This window comes from Pipistrellus kuhlii, unplaced genomic scaffold (assembly GCF_014108245.1).
Source record: "Pipistrellus kuhlii isolate mPipKuh1 unplaced genomic scaffold, mPipKuh1.p scaffold_m20_p_79, whole genome shotgun sequence".
NCBI classification, from domain to species: domain Eukaryota; kingdom Metazoa; phylum Chordata; class Mammalia; order Chiroptera; family Vespertilionidae; genus Pipistrellus; species Pipistrellus kuhlii.
The window spans coordinates 853,481-876,153 of NW_023425583.1; the positions used below are offsets into that span (position 1 = coordinate 853,481).

Sequence of the window (22,673 nt, forward strand, 5' to 3'; positions counted from 1 at the left end):
CCCCTGCCCTCCCCTCCCTGACCTCCCCCCCTGACCTCCCCCCCTGACCTTCCCTCCCTGACCTTCCCTCCCTGACCTCCCCTCCCTGACCTCCCCTCCCTGACCTTCCCCCCTGACCTTCCCTCCCTGACCTTCCCTCCCTGACCTCCCCTCCCTGACCTTCCCTCCCTGACCTTCCCCCCCTGACCTTCCCCCCCCCCTGCCCTCCCCTCCCTGACCTTCCCCCCTGACCTCCCCCCTGACCTCCCCCTGACCTCCCCTCCTGACCTTCCCCTCCCTGACCTCCCTCCTCACCTTCCCTCCTGATCATCCACTCCCTGACCTCCCCCTTGACCTTCCCTACCTGACCTCCCCCCCTGACCTTCCCTCCCTGACCTCCCCCCCTGACCTCCCCTTCCCATTGACCTCCCCCCCCGACCTTCCCCCCCTGACCTCCCCCCCTGACCTTCCCTCCCTGACCCTTCCCCCCCCTGACCTCCCCCCCGACCTCCCCCTCCCTGACCTTCCCGCCCTGGACCTTCCCTCCATGCCTCCCCTCCCTGACCTCCCCCCCCTGACCTCCCCTCCCTGACCTCTCCCCCCTGACCTTCCCCCCCGACCTCCCCTCCCTGACCTCCCCTCCCTGACCTCCCCTCCCTGACCTCTCCTCCCCTGACCTCCCCCCCTGACCTTCCCTCCCTGACCTTCCCCCGTGACCTTCCCTCCCTGCCCTCCCCTCCCTGACCTTCCCCCCTGACCTCTCCTCTCTGCCCTCCCCTCCCTGACCTTCCCTCCCTGACCTCCCCCCTGACCTCCCCTCCCTGACCTCCCCCCTTGACCTCCCCTCCCTGACCTCCCCTCCCTGACCTTCCCTCCCTGACCTCCCCTCCCTGACCTTCCCTCCCTGACCTCCCCTCCCTGACCTTCCCTCCCTGACCTCCCCTCCCTGACCTTCCCTCCCTGACCTCCCCTCCCTGACCTTCCCCCCTGACCTTCCCCCCGACCTCCCCTCCCTGACCTCCTCCCCTGACCTTCCCTATGGCTGGCCATCAATGTGGACCCTCCCTGACCTTCCCTCTCCACATGTCACCAGTCCTGCAGCCAGACGCCCTCAGAGGGACAGAGTGATCACAATGTAATACGCATTTGGGGCATTTCCCTTGCACTGTGAATATTAGTAATATTTGGGGGAATCATCCATTTGTAATTCTACAAATCACATTTGTTAGACCAAGCATGTCAAACTCACAGCCTCATTTACCAGCATTTGGCCCGGGTTAGCCTTTGAGTTTGACCTGCTTGGAGCAGAAAATTATTCCAGAGAAATGGAATTAGCTGAAACCTACACGCGTACAATTAGAAAGGGAAAGAATCCGTGATGAGAACAACTCCCTAAACACCCGAATGAATGAAAGAGTGAACGAAGGAACTCGGCAGGGCCATCTGAGCAGATGCTATCCTCGACTTCCTTTAAAGTTCAAGCCGAACCAACCTCTCTCTGCACTGCCAATAACGCGGCAATAACTCACTTGGCCACAGTCTCAGCACCCCGTCCAACGCATTCTTTCTGGGCATGCCTCCAAGACTCCCCAGCCGGTGTCACGGCGGGAAGTGCTCTCCAGACCTTCGCGTGAGCAGAAATGTATGGCCATTTGGAAAATCTATGGCACCAATACCCGCTCTCATTTCCGGCTCTGTGGCTGGGCTGCGTCCCGCACGCTGCTCTCCCTGCCCAAGGGCACAGGGACATCTCCCGATGCCTGCACCATCCGTGTGCCGAGTCCGTCACACGCTCAGCTCTGTAGCTCTGTTACTGGGCGTGTATTCACCATCCAATTAGGCATTCCTCCCTCTTTTTTTCTTTCTTCCTTCCTTCCTTCCTTCCTTCCTTCCTTCCTTCCTTCCTTCCTTCCTTCCTTCCTTCCTCCCTTCCTTCCTGTCTGTTTTGTTATTTCTCACCCCAGGATATTTCCCATTGATTTTTTTTAAGAGAGAGTGAGTGGGAGAGAGAGAGGGAAACATCCATGTGACAGAGCCACAGAGGTGGCCGCCTCCTGCACAGGCTCTGACCAGGGTCAGGGATCAAGACTGCACCCGAGGGACGTGCCCTGACCAGAATCAAACCGGACCCTTCAGTCCCTGACCAGTGCTCTATCCACTGAGCCACGCTGGCTAGGGCTCCGCCCAACTTCTCTAGTGAGAAAAACACACCGATGTACTGGGAAGGCAGGCCCAAGCTGCAAACCAAAGACAGCCCACGGGGGAGGAGAGGGAGACAGAGAAAGGTTACCGATGAGGAGAGAGGGGCACAGAGAAAGGTGACCGATGAGGAGAGAGGAGAGAGGGGCACAGAGAAAGGTTCCCGATGAGGACGGAGGAGAGGGGCACAGAGAAAGGTTCCCGATGAGGACAGAGGAGAGAGGGGGACAGAGAAAGGTTACCGATGAGGACGGAGGGGCACAGAGAAAGGTTCCCGATGAGGAGAGAGGGGCACAGAGAAAGGTTCCCAATGAGAACGGAGGAGAGAGGGGCACAGAGAAAGGTTCCCGATGAGAACGGAGGAGAGGGGGGCACAGAGAAAGGTTCCCGATGAGGACGGAGGAGAGGGGGGCACAGAGAAAGGTTCCCGATGAGGACGGAGGAGAGGGGCACAGAGAAAGGTTCCCGATGAGGAGAGAGAGAGGGGCACAGAGAAAGGTTACCGATGAGGACGGAGGGGCACAGAGAAAGGTTCCCGATGAGGACGGAGGAGAAAGAGGGGACACATCTCCTGCGCCCAGGGATGCGTTACCGCAGGAGGAGGGAAGGAAATGGAGCTGCTACAGGATAACACATTCTGCGAGATGGATGCTCCCATTCGCTGCAGGCGAGGGAGGATGGGCTGGAGGAGACAAGCATTGGATCTAAGAGCGATGTGAGATGCAGTAAGCATCTACCATGCGCCTATCTGTGTCCGCTCTGCAGTGCTGTGCCCTGAAAGGAATGACAGATTCTTCCTCCTGCAGGGTTTCCTGTGGTCGGCGGTAAGAGACGGGGACACAGCCAGCGGGCCTCACAGTCGGTGGTGTAGACCCGCGGTCGGCAAACTCATCAGCCCACAGAGCCAAATACCAACAGCACGACGACTGAAATTCCTTCTCAGAGCCACCTTTTTAAACTTAGACTCCTTCTAACGCCACTTCTGCAACACAGACTTGCCCAGGCCGTGGTATTTTGTGGAAGAGCCACACGCAAGGAGCCAAAGAGCCGCATGTGGCTCGAGAGCCGCAGTTTGCCGACCACGGGTCTCTTGGGTACTTGCTGGCTCTCCTCTGCCTGATGTGCTCCCGCCAGGACCCCTGAGATCCAGCGGAGGTTAAGATCGGAACAGCTCTAATAGTTAATGCTGCGAGCAGCTGATGGTGGATTATTTTAACTTCCCTTTTCTTCCCTGGCACCCAGACGACCAGCCGGAGGCTCCGCCCACCTGCAGATCCCGTCCTGGATGCTGGCACAGAACTAAAGGCCACAGCTCTTCGGAGTGACGTGGGCAAAGAAACAGGATTTGATGTTTCAAATGAAACCCAGAGCAGATTCTTTGATTAGCAGAGCCCAGAGAAGCTACTTTGATTCAGCTGCATCGTAAGAATAATTAACTGCCCAATAATTAACTGTGGCTCAGGGGTTGAGTGTCGACCTGTGAACCAGGAGGTGATGGTTCGATTTCCAGGCCAGGCACAGGCCCGGGTTGCTGACTTGATCCCCAGTGGGGGGGGGGGGGGGGGAGGGGTGCAGGAGGCAGCTGATCCATGATTCTCTCTCCTCATTGATGTTTCTATCTCTCTCACTCTCCCTTCTTTTCTGAAATCAATTAAAGTATATCTTTTTTTTTTTTAAAGGAGTAATTAACAGCGATAGATTTCACTATAAGCTAAGTGCCATTCCATGCGCTTTATAAGCGTTACCTCCCGTAACCCTCGCCACAAAGCCCCCGGGTGGGACTGCTCTCACCCGGCCTCACCCGCCAGGACACAGAGGGGGGAACCTGGGGCACAGCCGCTGAAGGAGGGAGCAGGGGGTCAGACCGGGCCGCCTGGTCCACCCATTCCCCTGAGCCTCTCAGAATGACCTCTTTTGTTAAAAAAATAGTTCCACAGAGGAGCTGAAACAAATCTATATGCGTCTCCAATGTGAACTGTGGCGGAGCAGGGACTTCGCATACTTTCTCTGAAAACTAACGTCTCCTCTAGGGACGGATCTTCCCTGTTATTTTTTTCAAATATGAAATCTAAGTAACTCTGTATCTGGAAAGCGCCTTGGTCACCCACCATCACAGCCTTACTGGTCCCTCCCTCTTCATTGTATGAAATGCCCGGCGTGAATAATGATTAACGCTCACGCCTCCATGGGCGGCCTGAGGACTCGGGCCTTCACCATTTACCCTCATTGACCAGCGTGAGAAGCAAAGACCGGCAGCGATGAAAAGAAGCCCCGTTGCATTATGGGTGGAAACTGCATTGGTGTGCGAGGTCTCCGTTTTTACTTAAAGTCGTCGAAGGGAAGAGAGTTAACGTCCACATTCACATATACATTTAAAATGCCACCAACCACTGCTTTCGTTCCAAATGTGCCTATAATATTTCTTTTCACACAAAAAAATATTTGACCTCTCTAATTATTGTTAGGAGCATAATTTCACTGGCATTCTAAAAATAAAGAGACCGTTTTCACTAGCTGCCGTCTGACATTTTCCACCTGGTTTTTGAAAAGGCTATTCTTCATGTTTTTGAAAACCAATGACCTTACACTGTCAGCCCATGGCTGTGCAGTCCGATCCACAGTGTGTGCCGGTTCGGCACAGCCGTACGGGTTGTGGTGCCAGTTCACACCAGCAGCCAGGGCCCTTCAGCCCCAGCTTCCGCGGGAGCAGAAAGGGTTTGAGTGGCTCACCTCACCCAGCCTCCTGACGGGCAGCTCAGGCTGGGCAGTGCCAGGCCCGGGACTCACGGCGGCCCAGACAGACGGCACCAGTCCTCTCTACTCTTCATAGTTGGGTTAATTTTTTAAAATACATTTTTATTGGTCTCAAAGAGGAAGGGGGAGAGAGAGAGAGAGAGAGAGAGAGAGAGAGAGAGAGAGAGAGAGACATCGATGATGAGGGAGATTCATGGATGGGCTGCCTCCTTCATGCCACCCCACTGGGGATCACACAGCATGACAGCTCGTCTCTCTTTCCCACCAAAGATAATCCCAGAGTCAAGCACTTGGTACAAAGCACACGATGACGGATGGCCCTGCTCTCAGGCTGGTCACACACACGCAGGCCTGGGTGCTCTGAGAGCCTTCTCATTCTTGCAAAAATCACGCTGAGCGGACGGCGCTCATTGCCGTCCGTCAAACTGTGTGGCCATGACACGAGACATGAGCGGTGACCTGAAGATCGGCGTCAGGACACCCCGAAATGCCAGGACATGGGCACACACGGCCGTGTGCTCTGCATCCGAGGGCGGGGCCTCCTCGGGAATGACCTGCAGATCCTGTGCGTCTCTCTCTCCCCGGAGGGCCTTCCACGGAGTGCGGACCGCGGAGCCCAGCAGCTGCCCGCCGCCCGCAGCTCACTGCCAAGGACCCGGGCTTCCCCACCACAAACACGCCTTTTGTAACCAACACTGAGGGTTGTATTTCTTTATTTCGGCCTCTGAAAACTGTGGACCCCATATCTGTGGCCAGTTTTAGCCATACAGGGTGGGCGTGAGTAGGTTTACAGGTGCTACCATTGAATGTGTGTGCACACTGACTCACGGAAGGGTTGCTGGTCATCTGATACACACCAAACACCGTGGAATGTACAAGGTGCTGGGGACATGAAGAATAGCCTCAGACTGATCAAACCGTGCATGTGTTACTACATCCTGGCATTTGTTCTGGGTGATCCATCATTAGCAGCTTTCTTAGAAAGGCTACCTTAAAAAATAGACTTCCACAAAATACCATGTACAGATGATGTATTATGGAATTAAACACTTGAAAAATATGTATCTTCATCAACCAATGTCACCCCAATAAATCCAATAAAAAAATTTTGTAATTAAAAAAAGATTATATGATCGATTAGCTTATCCAGCAGATTGGGCTATACTGGGGAAAATAAGACCTAATTTATAGATGGCCTGAAAAATTCTTCTACATTACTCAATGTGTTAATTGTTGAGATTTTAATTTCCTACTGTATGTTAATTTTTTTAGTTACTGGTTGGTAGTACAAATTGTTAATATATAAATCTTAGCTTTCAGCTTCAATTTGTAATCCTTCTGCTTTTAATTAAAGTAATCTTACTTTCTTGAAATAATGAAATATTTTCATTTGAGGTGAATTAATTGTAATGGTTAGAACATAATGCTAAAGAAAATTATCCAAAATACCCTTTAAGTTGGTGTTTAATTTTAAATCCTTCCCTTTAGGGCAGTGGTCGGCAAACTCATTAGTCCACAGAGCCAAATATCAACAGCACAAGGACTGAAATTTCTTTTGAGAGCCACATTTTTTAAACTTAAACTTCTTCTAATGACACTTCTTCAAAATAGACTTGTCTAGGCCATGGTATTTTGTGGAAGAGCCACACTCAAGGGGCCAAAGAGCCGCATGTGCACATGTGGCTCGAGAGCCACAGTTTGCCAAGCAAACTCCCCCAACCTGACGATCTTACTGTTCACCAAACATGACCGGGGATATGTCTGCTCGCATCGCTGAAAGGCAATTGTGCGTTCTAGTAAATAAAACAGACAAGAAGGAGGCTCGGTGGAACTTAGCTACACAGCTAAGCTTTCCCTGGCTTCCCCCATAACTTCCAAATGTATGTTTCTCCTCTTGTGTTTTAATTTGCGCGTCTGCTCTTTCTCCAGCCCTCTGAACCAGAGACCAAGCTGGCCGTGGCTTTGCACACACACACACACACACACACACACACACACATGCCGAGGGCATTTCTGATCAATGTATTTCCCCTGCAGGTAAGTACCTGTTTTATAATCTAAAACAGTCATGCACAGTACTTCCGCTGAGGAAATTATCAATTCTTCTAATTATACAGTCTGCTCTTGGGAGAGACCAGAACTATTTCTGTCACAGGGTGTGATTTTAAAGTGCACACAGGTTCAAGATCATCTCCCACACAGATACTACCCAGAAAGGACGGCCTGCTAAGCCCTGAGCGAGCGGGGCCTCTGTGATGACAGACAGCGGTGAGTTCTCTCTGTAATGACCGACGGCGGCGAGTTCCCAGAGGGATGCCCGCTCCCAGCATCCAGCTTCCTCCTGAACGCTCTGCTCTGCATTCTTTTGAACTCCGGGAGGACAAGCTCTGATCCTGCAAACCCCGTGCTCAGTCTTGCTAAATTAAGCTCTTCAAACAAATCACAAATCACTGTCTCCTGTGAAGACGCTGGAGTGCAGTGATTTACAGTAAGTGCCTGCTGGCTAGGATCGGACTAATAAGTAAACACATCATCTGTCCAGAGGGTACACAGCCATAGTACCCTGTTTCCCCGGAAATAAGACAGTTTCTTATATTAATTTTTGCTCCCAAAGATGCGCTAGGTCTCATTTTCAGGGGATGTCTTATTTTTCCATGAAGAAGGATACGGTACACATTTATTGTTAAATGAAAATAAAGGAACTTTATTACCTGTATATGGTATGGTATTACGGTAGTTGTCAACACAAACCAGACAAACTGTGAATCCTACAGTATCAAGAATTTACTCATTTATTCAATGACAATCATGTCATCATCTTCTGGAACATCATCCTAACAATCCAATTCCTGAATTTCCTGGTGAATTTCTTGTGACTCCATTTCTTTCAGAATCAGTGGACCAAATCTCTCATGTTTAGCCTAGGCGGAGCCTTATTTTCGGGGGATGCCTTATATTTCACTCAGAAGGAAACCTGAAAGTAGGTCTTATTTTCGGAGGATGTCTTATTTTTGGGGAAACATGGTAGGTACTTCAATTAAAATATATTCACGCAGCGTCTTTTCACAGAAGAGGATGGAGATTTCAGGAACCTGGACCTGAACAGTAACAGGCCATCCAGCAGAAGCAAACAAAGGCAGCCCACATGCCAAACCCACTCCTTAAAAACACGACTGTAATGCAGTAAAGTGGACCTCGTGTTCAGTCAGAAAATTGAAATCGGAACTCCTCTCCGCAAACACAAAAATCCCCTGCATAGTGCAACCTCCTGCCCCCAAGTTGTTATTTTAACCTTCAGTCACCATCAGTGCCCACGGCGAAGATACAGATTCTTTAAATTATACTTAGAGGTAATGTCAAAGAATGTGAAAACCCAAAAGATACCTCAAAGGGATACACTCACTTCTCGCAAGAAACAACCCATCTTTCAAAAATATATATTTTATTGATTTCTTACAGAGAGGGACAGAGAGTTAGAAACATCGATGAGAGAGAATCATCGACCAGCTGCCTCTTGCACACCCCCACTGGGGATGTGCCCGCAACCAAGGTACATGCCCTTGACCGGAATCGAACCCGGGACCTTTCAGTCCGCAGGCCGATGCTTTATCCACTGAGCCAAACTGGTTTCTGCTGGGCGGTGCCTTTGTTACTGCTTAAAGATGGGCTGTTTCTTGCTGAAACTGGTTTGGCTCAGTGGATAGAGCGTCGGCCTGCAGACGGAAGGGTCCCAGGTTCGATTCCGGTCAGGGGCATGTGCATTGGTTGGGGGCACATCCCCAGTGGGGGGGCGGTGGTGCGGGAGGCGCTGGTCTATGTTTCTCTCTCATTGATGTTTCTAGCTCTCTCTCCCTCTCCCTTCCGCTCTGTAAAAAATCAATAAAACATTTTTTTTTTTTAAAGGCACCTCCCAGTGGCTCAGCCCTTATGTAAGCGGCAGGACTGAGCACCTGTGCTGCGGCTGAGGGTGGGAGGGAGTTAGCTCTGGCTCAGTGCCGCTCCTTCCTTCGGGGAAGACGGGGTTCCAGAGCCGCAGCGGAGCGGGCAGTGACAGAAGGACAGACAGGTGCCAGGCGGCACACAGGAGAGCAGCCGCTTCGGAGCAGCCAGGGCTCCGCCCGGGAGGGACGTGTCACCCGCAGCTCGGAAGGGAAGCGCACAGGCAGAGGACTCTGTGTAAGCTCCAGGGCGCACACCTGCCGGTGGAGGAAGGGCCAGAGGGTGGAGGAGGAGGAGCTGAGTAAGACAGACCGTAAGAGACCTGTGGTCCCCTGGGGCTTTGCGATGGGGAGCAGGTGCAATTTCTCTAAAATACACACACGATGGAGCGGCCGGCAAAATAAGACCGAATGCAAGGGGGCATGGAACAGGCCGACCCGCCTCCGTGTGGTGAGAGACCGAAGAGCTTACATACTTGGCACAGCCAGGGACACGGGCGATGGGGGTGACGATCTGGGGGTAGATAGGGGATGGGAGGAGAGAGAAGGGGGGGAAAGGTGAGACATCTGTAATACCATCAACAATAAAAAGAGCCCTAACCGGCTTGGCTCAGTGGATAGAACGTCAGCCTGCGGACTGAAGGGTCCCAGGTTCGATTCCAGCCAAGGGCACAGGCCTGGGTTGCGGGCTTGATCCCCAGTGCGGGGTGTGCAGGAGGCAGCCGATCAATGATTCTCTCTCATCATTGATGTTTCTATCGCTCTCTCCTCCCTTTCTCTCTGAGATCAATAAAGAAATATGTTAAAAAAAACAACATCAATAAAAAGTATTTATATATATTATTTTTTTTTACATTTTTATTGACTTCAGAGAGGAAGGGAGAGGAAGAGACAGAAATATCAATGTTGAGAGGGAATCATTGATTGGCTGCCTCCTGCACGCCCCCTACTGGGGAATCAAGCCCACAATCATAGTCTAGGCATGTGCCCTTGACCATGATCAAACCTGGGACCCTGTAGGCTGCAGGCTGATGCTCTATCCCATGAGCCTAACCGGCCAGGGCAGCAATACAAAGTATATTTTTTAAAATAAAATAAAAAAGGCATGATTTCACGACAAAGTAATTCTAAATAAAAGACATAAAAACATATCCCAGTTCTCCTACACATGAAACACAAACTGTCCTTAACTATACCACCCCCTCCTGCTGGGAGACGTGGAGTCTGCATGCGCATTTGCATGTTGATATTCGTGCGTTTTGAAGTGGAAGCTAAAGGAAGGACTGAAAGGCTGTCCCTGTGGCTCAGGCGAACACGAGGGAGAGAAACCCCAGGCCGTCTCTGGGGAGGGGAGAAAGGGACTGCATTCTCTTTGAAAGGGCTAACGGCCGATTTAGCTTCTGCAAGTCAGGAGCTGAGCCCAGCCGCTTCGGCTCAGAGGAGAGAGCATCGGCCTACAGATCAGAGGGTCTGGGTTCGATTCAGTCAAGGGCATGCACCTTCACCGCGGGCTCCTCCCCAGCCCAGGCCCTGATCAGGAGGCAACCAATCAACGAGTCTCTCTCAGATGGATGTTTCTTTCTGTTTTTCCCCTTCCTCCCACTCTCCCAAACACCGATGGAAAAATATCCTCGGGTGAGGATAAACAGACAAATAGGTAAATGAAGGGTGGGGCTGAGGAGGTGCCCAGAGTTATGAGCCAGCAGCAGCGGGTGCCGGGGCCTGGGAGGTGCACACAGACCTGGCTCAGCAGCTTTAGAACAACAGGCTCTGCCGCAGCGGCCCTCAGCCTGCGGGTGGCCGGAGACCATCGGAAAACACAGGTTTTCACATTACGGTTCATGAACAGGAGCAAAGTCACAGTGGTGAAGTAGCAGCGGAAATAATGTCAAGGTTGGGGGTCACCACACCATGAGGAGCTGCACTGAAGGGCCGAGGCATCAGGAAGGTGGAGGACCGCTGTCCTGGGGGCACGCGAAGGCGACTCCCGCAGCTGGAGCCCGGGCCCCGTCCGCCCCGAGGCCCCATCGGCCCCGAGGCCCCCATCGGCCCAGAGAGGATGCTGTCATCGCAGCCTGTGAGCACCACGTGTGTCCAGGCAGCCTGTGGGGAAGGGCTCCGGGCCCGGCGGTCGGAGGGGACGGGCGTGGGCGGTCAGAGGGGACGGGCTCGGCGGTCGGAGGGGACGGGTGTGGGCGGTCGGAGGGGACGGGTGTGGGCGGTCGGAGGGGACGGGTGTGGGCGGTCGGAGGGGACGGGTGTGGGCGGTCGGAGGGGAGGGGACGGGCTCGGCGGTCGGAGGGGACGGGTGTGGGCGGTCGGAGGGGACGGGCTCGGCGGTCGGAGGGGACGGGTGTGGGCGGTCGGAGGGGACGGGCCCGGCGGTCGGAGGGGACGGGCCCGGCGGTCGGAGGGGACGGGTGTGGGCGGTCGGAGGGGACGGGTGTGGGCGGTCGGAGGGGACGGGTGTGGGCGGTCGGAGGGGACGGGTGTCGGCGGTCGGAGGGGACGGGTGTGGGCGGTCGGAGGGGACGGGCCCGGCGGTCGGAGGGGACGGGTGTGGGCGGTCGGAGGGGACGGGTGTGGGCGGTCGGAGGGGACGGGTGTCGGCGGTCGGAGGGGACGGGTGTCGGCGGTCGGAGGGGACGGGTGTGGGCGGTCGGAGGGGACGGGCCCGGCGGTCGGAGGGGACGGGTGTGGGCGGTCGGAGGGGACGGGTGTCGGCGGTCAGAGGGGACGGGCTCGGCGGTCGGGGGGGACGGGTGTCGGCGGTCGGAGGGAAGGGGTTATCCTGAGAGAACAGAAGCCCAGGGGGACGCTCCGGTGAGAGCAGGGCGTCCATCAGGCTCTCGGCACCTCCCGTGACGGGTGCCCGTCTCCTGCCGCCCGCAGTCCCTCGCTCCCGTCAGGACCCCGGCTGGAGCCGCCGCACCCTGGGAACACCCTCATGCGGCCGCAGGCCCATAGCTGTCCAGGCAGCGTCTTTGGGGTGGCCAGCATTCCAGCAGCCGGCCGGCCCCGCCAGCTCAGCAACGCGATCAGCGAAACGGCTGTGAGCCCAGAGAGGTCCCGACCCGAACTAGAGCACACGCACAGAACACTGAGCACTGAGCACTGAGCACTGAGGACTGAGCACTGAGCACTGAGCACTGAGCACTGAGGACTGAGCACTGAGCACTGAGACTGAGCACTGAGCACTGAGCACTGAGACTGAGCACTGAGCACTAAGGACTGAGCACTGAGCACTGAGCACTAAGGACTGAGCACTGAGCACTGAGCACTGAGCACTGAGACTGAGCACTGAGGACTGAGACTGAGCACTGAGCACTGAGCACTGAGCACTGAGACTGAGCACTGAGCACCGAGCACTGAGACTGAGCACTGAGCACTAAGGACTGAGCACTGAGCACTGAGCACTGAGACTGAGCACTGAGCACCGAGCACTGAGGACTGAGACTGAGCACTGAGCACTGAGCACTAAGGACTGAGCACTGAGCACTGAGCACTAAGGACTGAGCACTGAGCACTGAGGACTGAGACTGAGCACTGAGCACTAAGGACTGAGCACTGAGCACTGAGGACTGAGACTGAGCACTGAGCACTGAGCACTGAGCACTAAGGACTGAGCACTGAGCACTGAGCACTAAGGACTGAGCACTGAGCACTGAGGACTGAGACTGAGCACTGAGCACTAAGGACTGAGCACTGAGCACTGAGCACTGAGACTGAGCACTGAGCACTGAGACTGAGCACTGAGCACTGAGCACTGAGACTGAGCACTGAGCACTGAGCACTGAGCACTGAGACTGAGCACTGAGCACTGAGCACTGAGCACTGAGCACTAAGGACTGAGCACTGAGCACTGAGCACTAAGGACTGAGCACTGAGCACTGAGCACTGAGACTGAGCACTGAGCACTAAGGACTGAGCACTGAGCACTGAGCACTGAGACTGAGCACTGAGCACTAAGCACCGAGCACTGAGCACTGAGCACTGAGCACTGAGCACTGAGCACTGAGCACTGAGCACTAGCACTGGAGCACTAAGGACTGGAGCACTGAGACTGAGCCTGAGACTGAGACTGAGACTGAGCACTAAGGACTGAGGCCACTGACACTGACCTGAGACTGAGCCACTGAGCACTAAGGACTGAGCACTGAGCACTGAGCACTGAGCACTGAGCACTGAGGACTGAGACTGAGCACTGAGACTGAGCACTAAGGACTGAGCACTGAGCACTGAGCACTGAGACTGAGCACTGAGCACTAAGGACTGAGCACTGAGCATTGAGCACTGAGCACTGAGCACTGAGGACTGAGACTGAGCACTGAGCACACGCACAGAACACTGAGCACTGAGCACTGAGCACTGAGCACTGAGGACTGAGGACTGAGGAGTGAGCCCTGAGGACTGAGCACTGAGCACTGAGTACTGAGGAGTGAGCCCTGAGGACTAAGCACTGAGGAGTGAGCACTGAGCACTGAGCACTGAGGACTGAGCACTGACTGAGCACTGAGCACTGAGCACACACACAGAACACTGAGCACTGAGCACTGAGGACTGAGGACTGAGCACTGAGCACTGAGGACTGATCACTGAGCACTGAGCACTGAGCACTGAGGACTGAGCACTGAGCACTGAGGACTGAGCACTGAGCACTGAGCACTGAGCACTGAGCACTGACTGTGGGAGAAGGGGGGGTGGTCTGAGGGCCTCGGCGGAGGAGGAGGAGGGGAGGAGAGCGGGAGAAGGTGACGTCCGGGCGGTCCCGCCTGCAGCTGATGCTCATGCTCCGGGAGGTCGGGAGAGGAGGACGGGGATGCTGAGGAGGCGTCTGATTTGGGGATAAAATACTTCCATGCCGCGGAGCAGCCACGTTGCACCCTCAGCCTGTGTGAGCGAGGCCTGCCCCCCCAGCCCGCCCCGGGTGCCAGACCTGTCGCCGGGCGCCTCTTCCCACGGACTGTCAGGCGGGAGCTGACGGCCACGCATGGCCATCGGTGTGAACGGACCAGCATCGCACCTGTCTGCCAGCGGCAAAGCCGGGGCTTAGTCACCAGCCTCTGTGCGCGAGAGGAAAAGGCTCAGTGCTTCAGGGAGGACCCACTGGGCTCTGCCCCTCCCTGCCCGGGACCTCGGGCAAGGTCACTGCCAGCTCCGTACCCCTTTCTCCCCCGGAAGCCGCCTCGAACTGTCCCGGTGTCCATCCGCGCAGACGGCTCTGAGCAGTGCCCGTCACAGACCACACCACACGCAGCTTCACCGTTATTATTATTATTATTATTTAATAAATATTGATTTCAGAGAGGGAGGGAGAGGGAGAGAGAGAAGCATCAACGATGAGAGAGAATCATGGATCAGCTGCCTCCTGCACGCCCCCCACTGGGGATCCAGCCTGCAACCCGGGCCTGTGCCCTGAGCGGGAATCGAACTGTGACCTTCTGGCTCATAGGCCGATGCTCAACCACAGAGGCACGCCGCCCGGTGCCATTATTATTATTAATGTGATTAATGCTGCGTGGGGTACCAGGGCCGATGGGTAATACTTACTCAGGGGTTTAGAAAACTCCACACAAGGTTGGGTTTTATAAAAGGCCCCTAAAGTCCAAGCTGACAGACCTTCTGGTGAAATTCTGTGTTTATAAAACTAAAGTCAAATTTTGCACAGGACACGTCATTTGAACTCTTGTTGGGTGGTCTGACTAAATGATAGAGGGTGTGCAAACTCGCTTGGAAAAAAGTCAAAATCCCCACTCAGAGGAGTAAAATGCAAGCTAATGCTCCTTTTCTAGCATAATTATTGTTCCCTCTATATTTTTAGAAGAGCCATGAACCAAGAAACTTATTTCCAGTGTAGACATTCACCGAGTATATTCAACACTGTTTTTAAGAAAGAGGGACTGGCCCTGGCCAGTGTGGCTCAGTGGATAGAACGTCAGTCTGTGGACTGAAGGGTCCAGGTTCGATTCCGGTCAAGGGTACGTGGCTCCCCCGGGGCCTGGGCCCTGGTCGGGGCGCATGCAGGAGGCAATCAATCGGCATGTCTCTCTCAGATCGATGTTTCTCTCTGTCTTTCCCTTTCTCTTCCACCCTTCCTAAAAATCAATGGAAACATGTTCTCGGGGAGGATCAAAAAATAAATACACAAAAATGTTAAAAAAAAAAAAAAAAAAGAAAGAAAGAAAGAAAGAAAGAAAGAAAGAAAGAAAGGAAGAGGGTCTGCTTACTTCGTAGCTACTAACAAGTCATGTGTTTGAATTTGGAACTGTCCTTAAACACCCTCATTCTTCTATTTCCTCCTAGGTCAGGATTAGCAAATATTTTTATTAATGAGGCAAAGCGAGCAATTCTATTTTAGGCAGTTATCAAAATGTGATGTCGGGGGGGAGGGGGAAACAGCCCAGACTGCTCGCACCGCAGGGACCCACCGGCGCCCGGCCTTCTGGGAAAGTTATTATGAGGCGTTGATTGTCCTGTGCTATCTGTCGGTAATGCCAAAAAAAAAAAAAAAAAGGAAATTACCTAAAAATAATTTAAGCGTTTTAATTGCACCACCATATCATCCAGCATGTATTCATGGAATAGTGGCTTAGCATTCTGAAACTGGGTAGGAAAGGTCAGAAGAACATGAAAATATGTAAAGTAGATTTCATGTTGAAGCTCGGAGTTTGCATTCCAGAAACCTCAATACCCCTCGAGGCCCCTAGAAATCAGGAAATCTGTGTGGGAATGCGAGGTTAATCGCCTTTCCCAGCAGCCTGGCATTCTAACGGCTTTCAGAAAGGGACCCGGATCTGTGATTTATTACGTTGCTCAGATATGGAGGCAGTTTTCAAAAATCAAGTGAAAAATGCCTTGTAATTTATTTAATGGATCTAATTTATTTTCTACATTAAGTCCGAAAGTAGTCATTTTTCTGACTCATGAATTACCTCATTAACCATACAAGAACGTACAATCCATAACCCCGTGCATATTTCAAGGTATTTTATGAAATACTTGGCCCAGGAGGTAGAGCTCTTTATTAGTTCACAACTCTCTTTCCTCCTAAGTCAAAAGATACCCAATCTAAAAATAAATACATAAATGTGCCGAATTCTTCCAAATCAGTTACACACGTTAAAAACGCTCTGGCTGGTGTGGCTCCATGGGTCAGCGTCAACCTCTGAGCCAGGGAGTCACGGTTCCGCTCCCGGCCAGGGCACAGGCCCAGGTTGTGGGCTCCATCCCCAGTGGGGGCCGTGCCGGAGGCAGCCGATCCGTGATTCTCTCTCATCATGGATGTTTCTATCTCTTTCTCTTCTCTCGTTTCCCCTCTGAAAGCAATAAAAACATATTTCTAAAGAAGGTAACTGATAGGGACTCTTGGGACGTGGGTGTGATTACCACGTGACACAGATGGCTCGCACGCACGGGTGCGGTGTCACAGAAGCTCACCTGCTCAGAGAGTGTGCGGCTCAGACGGTCAGATCTCGTCCTGACAAACCAGGCGTGCAATTTACAACTCGTGCTTGCTCATTTCCTGCTCTGAGACGGCCATTCCCATTTCCGTACGGATTCACTCATGTAAACCCTATTCTTTTGCCCTCACCCATTTGTCTTCATGTACAAAAAGTGTCCTTTTAAAAATGTCCTCCGTGCATCACGCTCTAAAAGCACATCAAGCCATTTTATAACGGTATTACTTCTAAGTCAGGGAAGGCTTTCGTGTAATAAGTGACACCCCGGAGCATACATAATTAGTTTGCACTACAAGACCCACAATGCAGTTCACCACTTCACAACATAGAGACTACCATCGCTGATGAGCATCGCTTGGCCAGGTTTCCCTATTGCATTCAAAGAGCAAAGGATTTACACAGGAACCATTCAGTACAACCACATCTATATATATAAAAGGCTAATATGCAACGTGTCCCCTCAGGAGTTCAACTGAAAGACTGTGAGTTTGATCACTCGCTATGACGTGTACTGACCACTCAGTGTACTTCTCCTGAGCACCTCATTGATTTGATACCAAAGATACTATAAATGGTGCATCTGATCAGTTTTCCCCTTTGCACTGGCTGGTAAAAAGCTCAGGGCAAATAGGTGGCTGATCTCCAGAAAAAGTCTAGAATACTTTTGGTACCCATTGGAGATACAAATTCACTGAGTGGCCAGATTACTATGCATTCAGAGATCATCATAATCTGGCCACTCATTGTATATATAGATGATATAGATATATAGAGATATACAGACATATAGACATATAGACATATAGACATATAGATATATAGACATATAGATATATATAAGTCAACAGGTCAGCAAACACTTTCAAAAATGGCTGATGATTAAAATAGATTATTACAAACATAAAGAAATTCAACAGAGAACACATACAATATTATCTCACCTTGTATACAGGGAAAAAACCAACAAAACAAAACAAAAATCAAATGATAGAGAACAAAAGTGATAGAAGTTATTTTTAGAAAACAGGCTCATTTGTGATTTCATTTTGCTTTGATGTATTTTACCCATTTCTTTTTAAATGATTGGTGCAAAATAAAGGCATTTTTGTAATTTATCTTCTTTCCAAAAGGTGTCAAGTGTGTGGACAAAGTCTCCTCCTTACCGGGCGGCGTCGGCCGGGACAGGACAGACACCGGACGGGGCAGCTCCGATCAGCGTGGCCAGCCGCGCCCTCCTTCCGCCACGCTCCCCCCAGTGTCGGATGGATCACACAGAACTAGAAATAAAATTGAAACCGGACTTAGTAGAGTTAATAACTACACACATGTGAGTCTCAATTGAGAGGTCACAATACATGACCTAAAAAAAAATTTTTTTTAATAATAAATCTTTATTGTTCAGATTATTACAGGTGTTCCTCTTTCCCCCCTCCTCCTCCATAGCTCCCCTCCACCTGATTCCCAACCCCACCCCATGCCCTTACCCCCTGCCACCGTCTTCATCCATAGGTGTAAGACTTTTGTACAATCTCTTCCCTCACCCCTCAGACCCCCTTTCCCCTGTGAATTGTCTGTCCGCTCCCTTTCTATGCCCCTGATTCTATTATAATATATTCACCAGTCCATTTTGTTCTTCAGATTTTTCATTCACTTGATTTTTAGATTCACTTGTTGGTAGGTATGTATTTGATGTCTTTTTGTTGTTCGTAACTTTTACCTTTACCTTTTTCTTATTTTTATTTATTTATTTTAACGTACTTTATTGATTTCAGAGAGGGAGAGAGAGGGAGAGGGAGAAACATCAAGGATGAGAATCACTGATCCACTGCCTCCTCCAAGCCCCCCACTGGGCATGTGCCCTTGACCGGAATCGAACCCAGGACCTTTCAGTCCACAGGCCAATGCTCTATCCACTGAGCCAAACCAGCTAGGGCGGAATTTATCATTTTAATGAAAATATGTTTATCTCCCTAGCAATGCCATTGTTTATTAAATCACATAGCGTTCTCAGCGTTAACGGGCTGCAGGGTCGGTGAATAATAGAGTTAGTGTTATCTTCTCAGGCTGTGAAGACTGAGTCTTATCACATTCTTCCATCGCGGGAAGGGATCTGTCCGCCCCGGACAGGACTTTCAAACAGACTGGCTAAGGGAGCAGAAAACTAGGCTATGAGTCCCCCAGGGACTTTCGGGCGGCTTTTTTGTCTTGGAAGAGGGAGAAAAGGGAAAGACAGAATTAGTTCTTTTGTTGTTGTTGTTGTTGTTGTTCTTTGTTTATTTTATTTATTTATTTATTTATTTGCAAAATGGTAATTTCCCTGTTGATTTTGTGCAACTATTAGTCTCTGAAATAAGAAATCACCCAAGTAATTTTGTTAACCAGACTGTTAAAAAGCAACGAAAATGCTCCAAAATATTAGGGCAAAGTAAATATTTTCCTTAAACTACTCAACTTAATTCAAGTTAACATCCCCGCCAATTTATTTTTTTCTTTTTCTTAATATATCTTATTGATTTTTCACAGAGAGGAAGGGAGAGAGAGAGAGTCAGAAACATTGACAAGAGAGAAACATCCATCAGCTGCCTCTTGCACACTTCCCACTGGGGATGTGCCCACAACCAAGGTACATGCCCTTGACTGGAATCGAACCCGGGACCCTTCAGTCTACAGGTCGATGCTCCATCCACTGAGTCACACCGGTCAGGGCCCAGGGATTTATTTCTCTCTCTCATTGTCGGAAATCCATGCTCACTGTGGGAAATACTTTTCAACTTGGAATATGTTACGAGATGGGACAAAATGAAGAACAGCAGAGAAACACCGACCGGAAAACAATCAGTGTGGGCCTGCTTCTGTCCGTCTTTCTGCAGGAAGAGGACATGCTCGGAAGTGACGGGATTATTTCCTGTCTGAAGTGATTAGCGCTGCTCATGCACCGGGCACTTTAAATAGTTTCACCAAAAACCAAAGGTGTTTATGAGCTGCTCTTCTGAATGTATTTTTACTTTAAAAGATAAAAAAATCTCCATTTCCAATTCAAATGATTCTTTAAATGTTAGAAGCATAATGCATTCAATTTTATACTCTTTCGGCACCATCTAGTCCACAGCCTCATGAAATTTAAAAATGTTTATGAAGTCAAAGGAAGCCTGTCAAACCTCTAATTTTCCCCAACCCTGTTAGCTTTCAAAAAATATTACTAATGCTGCCGTCTGACCACGTCTTTCATTGGTTAATGCAACACGTACATCTTTAACCGTTCCACCCCCAAAAAGCCCAGCATACTTTTTGTTTTCTTCAACTAAGTTTTGATTTTTTTGTTTTGTTTTATTTTGTTTTGTTTTTTGGCCAAGTACAACCAAACACGTTGCTCTCCAATATATCCTATACTCACATACAGGCTACATTTTCATTGAACTTTAGATGACTTTCTCTACGTGGAGCTAACAGTTCAAAATAACAGCGGGCATAAATGATAGGGTGATACGCTGGGGGTGGGAGTGGGGGAGGTTGTCTACAAACTGTCATTCGGCGACTCTTGGTGCTCTGACAATACCTTTGCTGCTGGAAGTTGAAAAGGACATGGGAGTGCAGACAAGCACTCAGCGGATTTTCCAGAATTAGGAAAGCAGGACGTTCATAGGTGGAAGTGTTCGTGTTTTCTGAAGAAATGATAGAGAAGGGCCTCTCGTCAAACAGAGGTTGGAGTACTCCAGTACTCACATCCCTTCTGTTGGATGCTGGGACCGACTCCAGCGCGTCCTACTTACAATAGTCTCATCAGAAGGTTGGTGAAGCCTGGGGGGGCTCAATAAGGACTGAGCCACATGTGTAATTCCCTGTTGGAACGGCTAAAAAGCATCTCCCCCAATCCCGAATAGGATGATTGTCTGCTGCCAGACAGCTCGGGGCATCTCAGTCTGCAGGTTACTGCCTCCAGTGGACCAAACACCTCAACAGCTGTGGGCTATTCCCCCATCTGACAATGCTTCTGTAAACCCTACCCTGGAAGGCTATTATCTCCACCTTGCCTTAGGACAAATTGTGTTGATAAAAAGCCCGGGATCCTGAGTCTAGAGAAGTCTTTGGTTCCTTTGGCTGAAACTCCTCTGACCCCCAATTCCTTTGAAAACTATCTTCCGTCCTTGGACTCCTTATTGAATCTACGGGCAGCTTCTTTCTCCAGATTGCTGAACGCTTCCTAGTGCTGGGACGAGAACCCCGGCAGCTGAAGGCGGTATAAATGTGATTGGTTTAAACAGCTGCAAATCAAGGGGACTGAACACTTTATAAACCTGGTAAGTGACAGGCGATGTGGAGCATTTGCTCATTAAAAAATTACACAAGATAAATAATGTCTCTTCATTCCTGATGAGTTCATGTTATCTTTTACATAAAAGCAAATAAAAAACTGGTGGTACTTCCTTATTCTTTGGAAGATTTTCAATAGAATAGCTTAGTTACCATAGCTAAGTAACACGTGTGTGCCTCGCGAACTGGTTACGGAAGCTTCTAGAGCAATTATTTACCTTGGCACCTGGACCTTTTAATAGCTTTCACTCCCTGATCAATACTCGATATCTATCTACCACACAGTATAACAACGGCCTGTCACACAGGCCTGGGTTGTGGGCTCAATCCCCAGAGGGGGGCGTGCAGGGGGCAGCTGATCAATGATTCTCTCTCACCATTGAGGTTTCTATCCCTCCCTCTCTCCTTTCCTCTCTGAAATCAATAAGTATATTTTTTTAAAATGCAGCTTATCAAAAATAAAGATGAACTATCAGTGTTTTAGGACTGAAGAATAAGCTAATCTTTACAGGAGACACCCGGCCTGCATCTCACAATCCCGCTCTGGAGGCTGAGAGTCCAGACCTCACCGCCCCACAGCCCTCCCCAGCGAGCTCAGCCCCGAAGTCCTCTCCTCGCTGCCCCGGGCACGGTAACGGCGCCCCTCCTCTCTGCTCAGACTGCGATGGAACCCGCTGTCTGAGGGCACCGCTCCCCAGCTGACCTCCTCCGCCGTCACCCTCTCCAGGCCCCTCTCAGACCTGGGCCACATCCCTAATGGAACCCGATGGGCGGTAATTACTGAAGAAAAGGGCCAGGAACTATAAATGTGAGCTCGCATCTTCCCTCTCCCCTCCCCACAGGGAGCTGAGCTATGAAATGACTGTATCCAAACTGCGCCATCTGTGAGCTTTCTGTCCACCCAGCGACACACCCTCCCCTCGGCCCTCCCCCTACCCTCCCTCCGCCCTCCCCTCGGCCTTCCCCCCACCCTCCCCTCGACCCTCCCCCACCCTCCCCTCGACCCTCCCCCCACCCTCCCCTCGGCCCTCCCCCACCCTCCCCCCGACCCTCCCCCACCCTCCCCTCGGCCCTCCCCCACCCTCACCTCCGCCTTCCCCCCACCCTCCCCTCGGCCCTCCCCCCCCCCTCCCCTCGGCCCTCCCCCCACCCTCCCCTCGGCCTTACCCCCACCCTCCCCTCGACCCTCCCCCACCCTCCCCTCGGCCCTCCCCCCACCCTCCCTCGGCCCTCCCCCACCCTCCCCCCGACCCTCCCCACCCTCCCCTCGGCCCTCCCACACCCTCCCCTCGGCCCTCCCCCACCTTCCCCTCGGCCCTCCCCCTGGCCCTCCCTCCGCCCTCCCCTCGGCCCTCCCCCCACCCTCCCCTCGGCCCTCCCCCCACCCTCCCCTCGGCCCTCCCCCACCCTCCCCTCGGCCCTCCCCCCACCCTCCCCTCGGCCCTCCCCCCACCCTCCCCTCGGCCCTCCCCCACCCTCCCCTCGGCCCTCCCCCCACCCTCCCCTCGGCCTTCCCCCCACCCTCCCCTCGACCCTCCCCCACCCTCCCCTCGACCCTTCCCCACCCTCCCCCCGGCCCTCCCCCACCCTCCCCTCGGCCCTCCCCACACCCTCCCCTCGGCCCTCCCCCCCACCTTCCCCTCGGCCCTCCCCCTGGCCCTCCCTCCGCCCTCCCCTCGGCCCTCCCCCCACCCTCCCCTCGGCCCTCCCCCCACCCTCCCCTCGGCCCTCCCCCCACCCTCCCCTCGGCCTTCCCCCCACACCCTCCCCTCCGCCTTCCCCCCACCCTCCCCTCGGCCTCCGCCCACCCTCCCCTCGGCCCTCCCCCCACCCTCCCCTCGGCCTTCCCCCCACACTCCCTGCGAAGGGAATCCTCTTCCAGGACAAACAGCAAAGCCCTGGCTCTCCTGGTCCTCGGTGACGGGGATGAAAGAAGGTCATTTCCTTCCGAGACCCCCGCAGGGTTAGCCGGCCCAGCAGCCCCACTGCTCCTGGGCTTATGGCACTAAAACCGGAACTGCCATCACGAGGC

General features: G+C 52.3%; 1 protein-coding gene across 4 annotated transcripts in view; it reads right to left on the reverse strand.

Annotated features, from left to right (window-relative positions):
* Positions 1-22,673, reverse strand: part of GULP1 (GULP PTB domain containing engulfment adaptor 1) — an 89,120-nt gene that overhangs the window by 39,236 nt on the left and 27,211 nt on the right. For 3 of the 4 annotated variants that reach the window (XM_045576238.1, XM_036423203.2, XM_045576236.1), the window contains exon 2: positions 17,494-17,607. The gene's annotated coding sequence lies outside the window, so the exon portion shown is untranslated. Of the gene's footprint in view, positions 1-17,493; positions 17,608-21,344; positions 21,356-22,673 lie in introns of those variants that run through there. The other variant, XM_045576237.1, reaches the window with a different exon arrangement.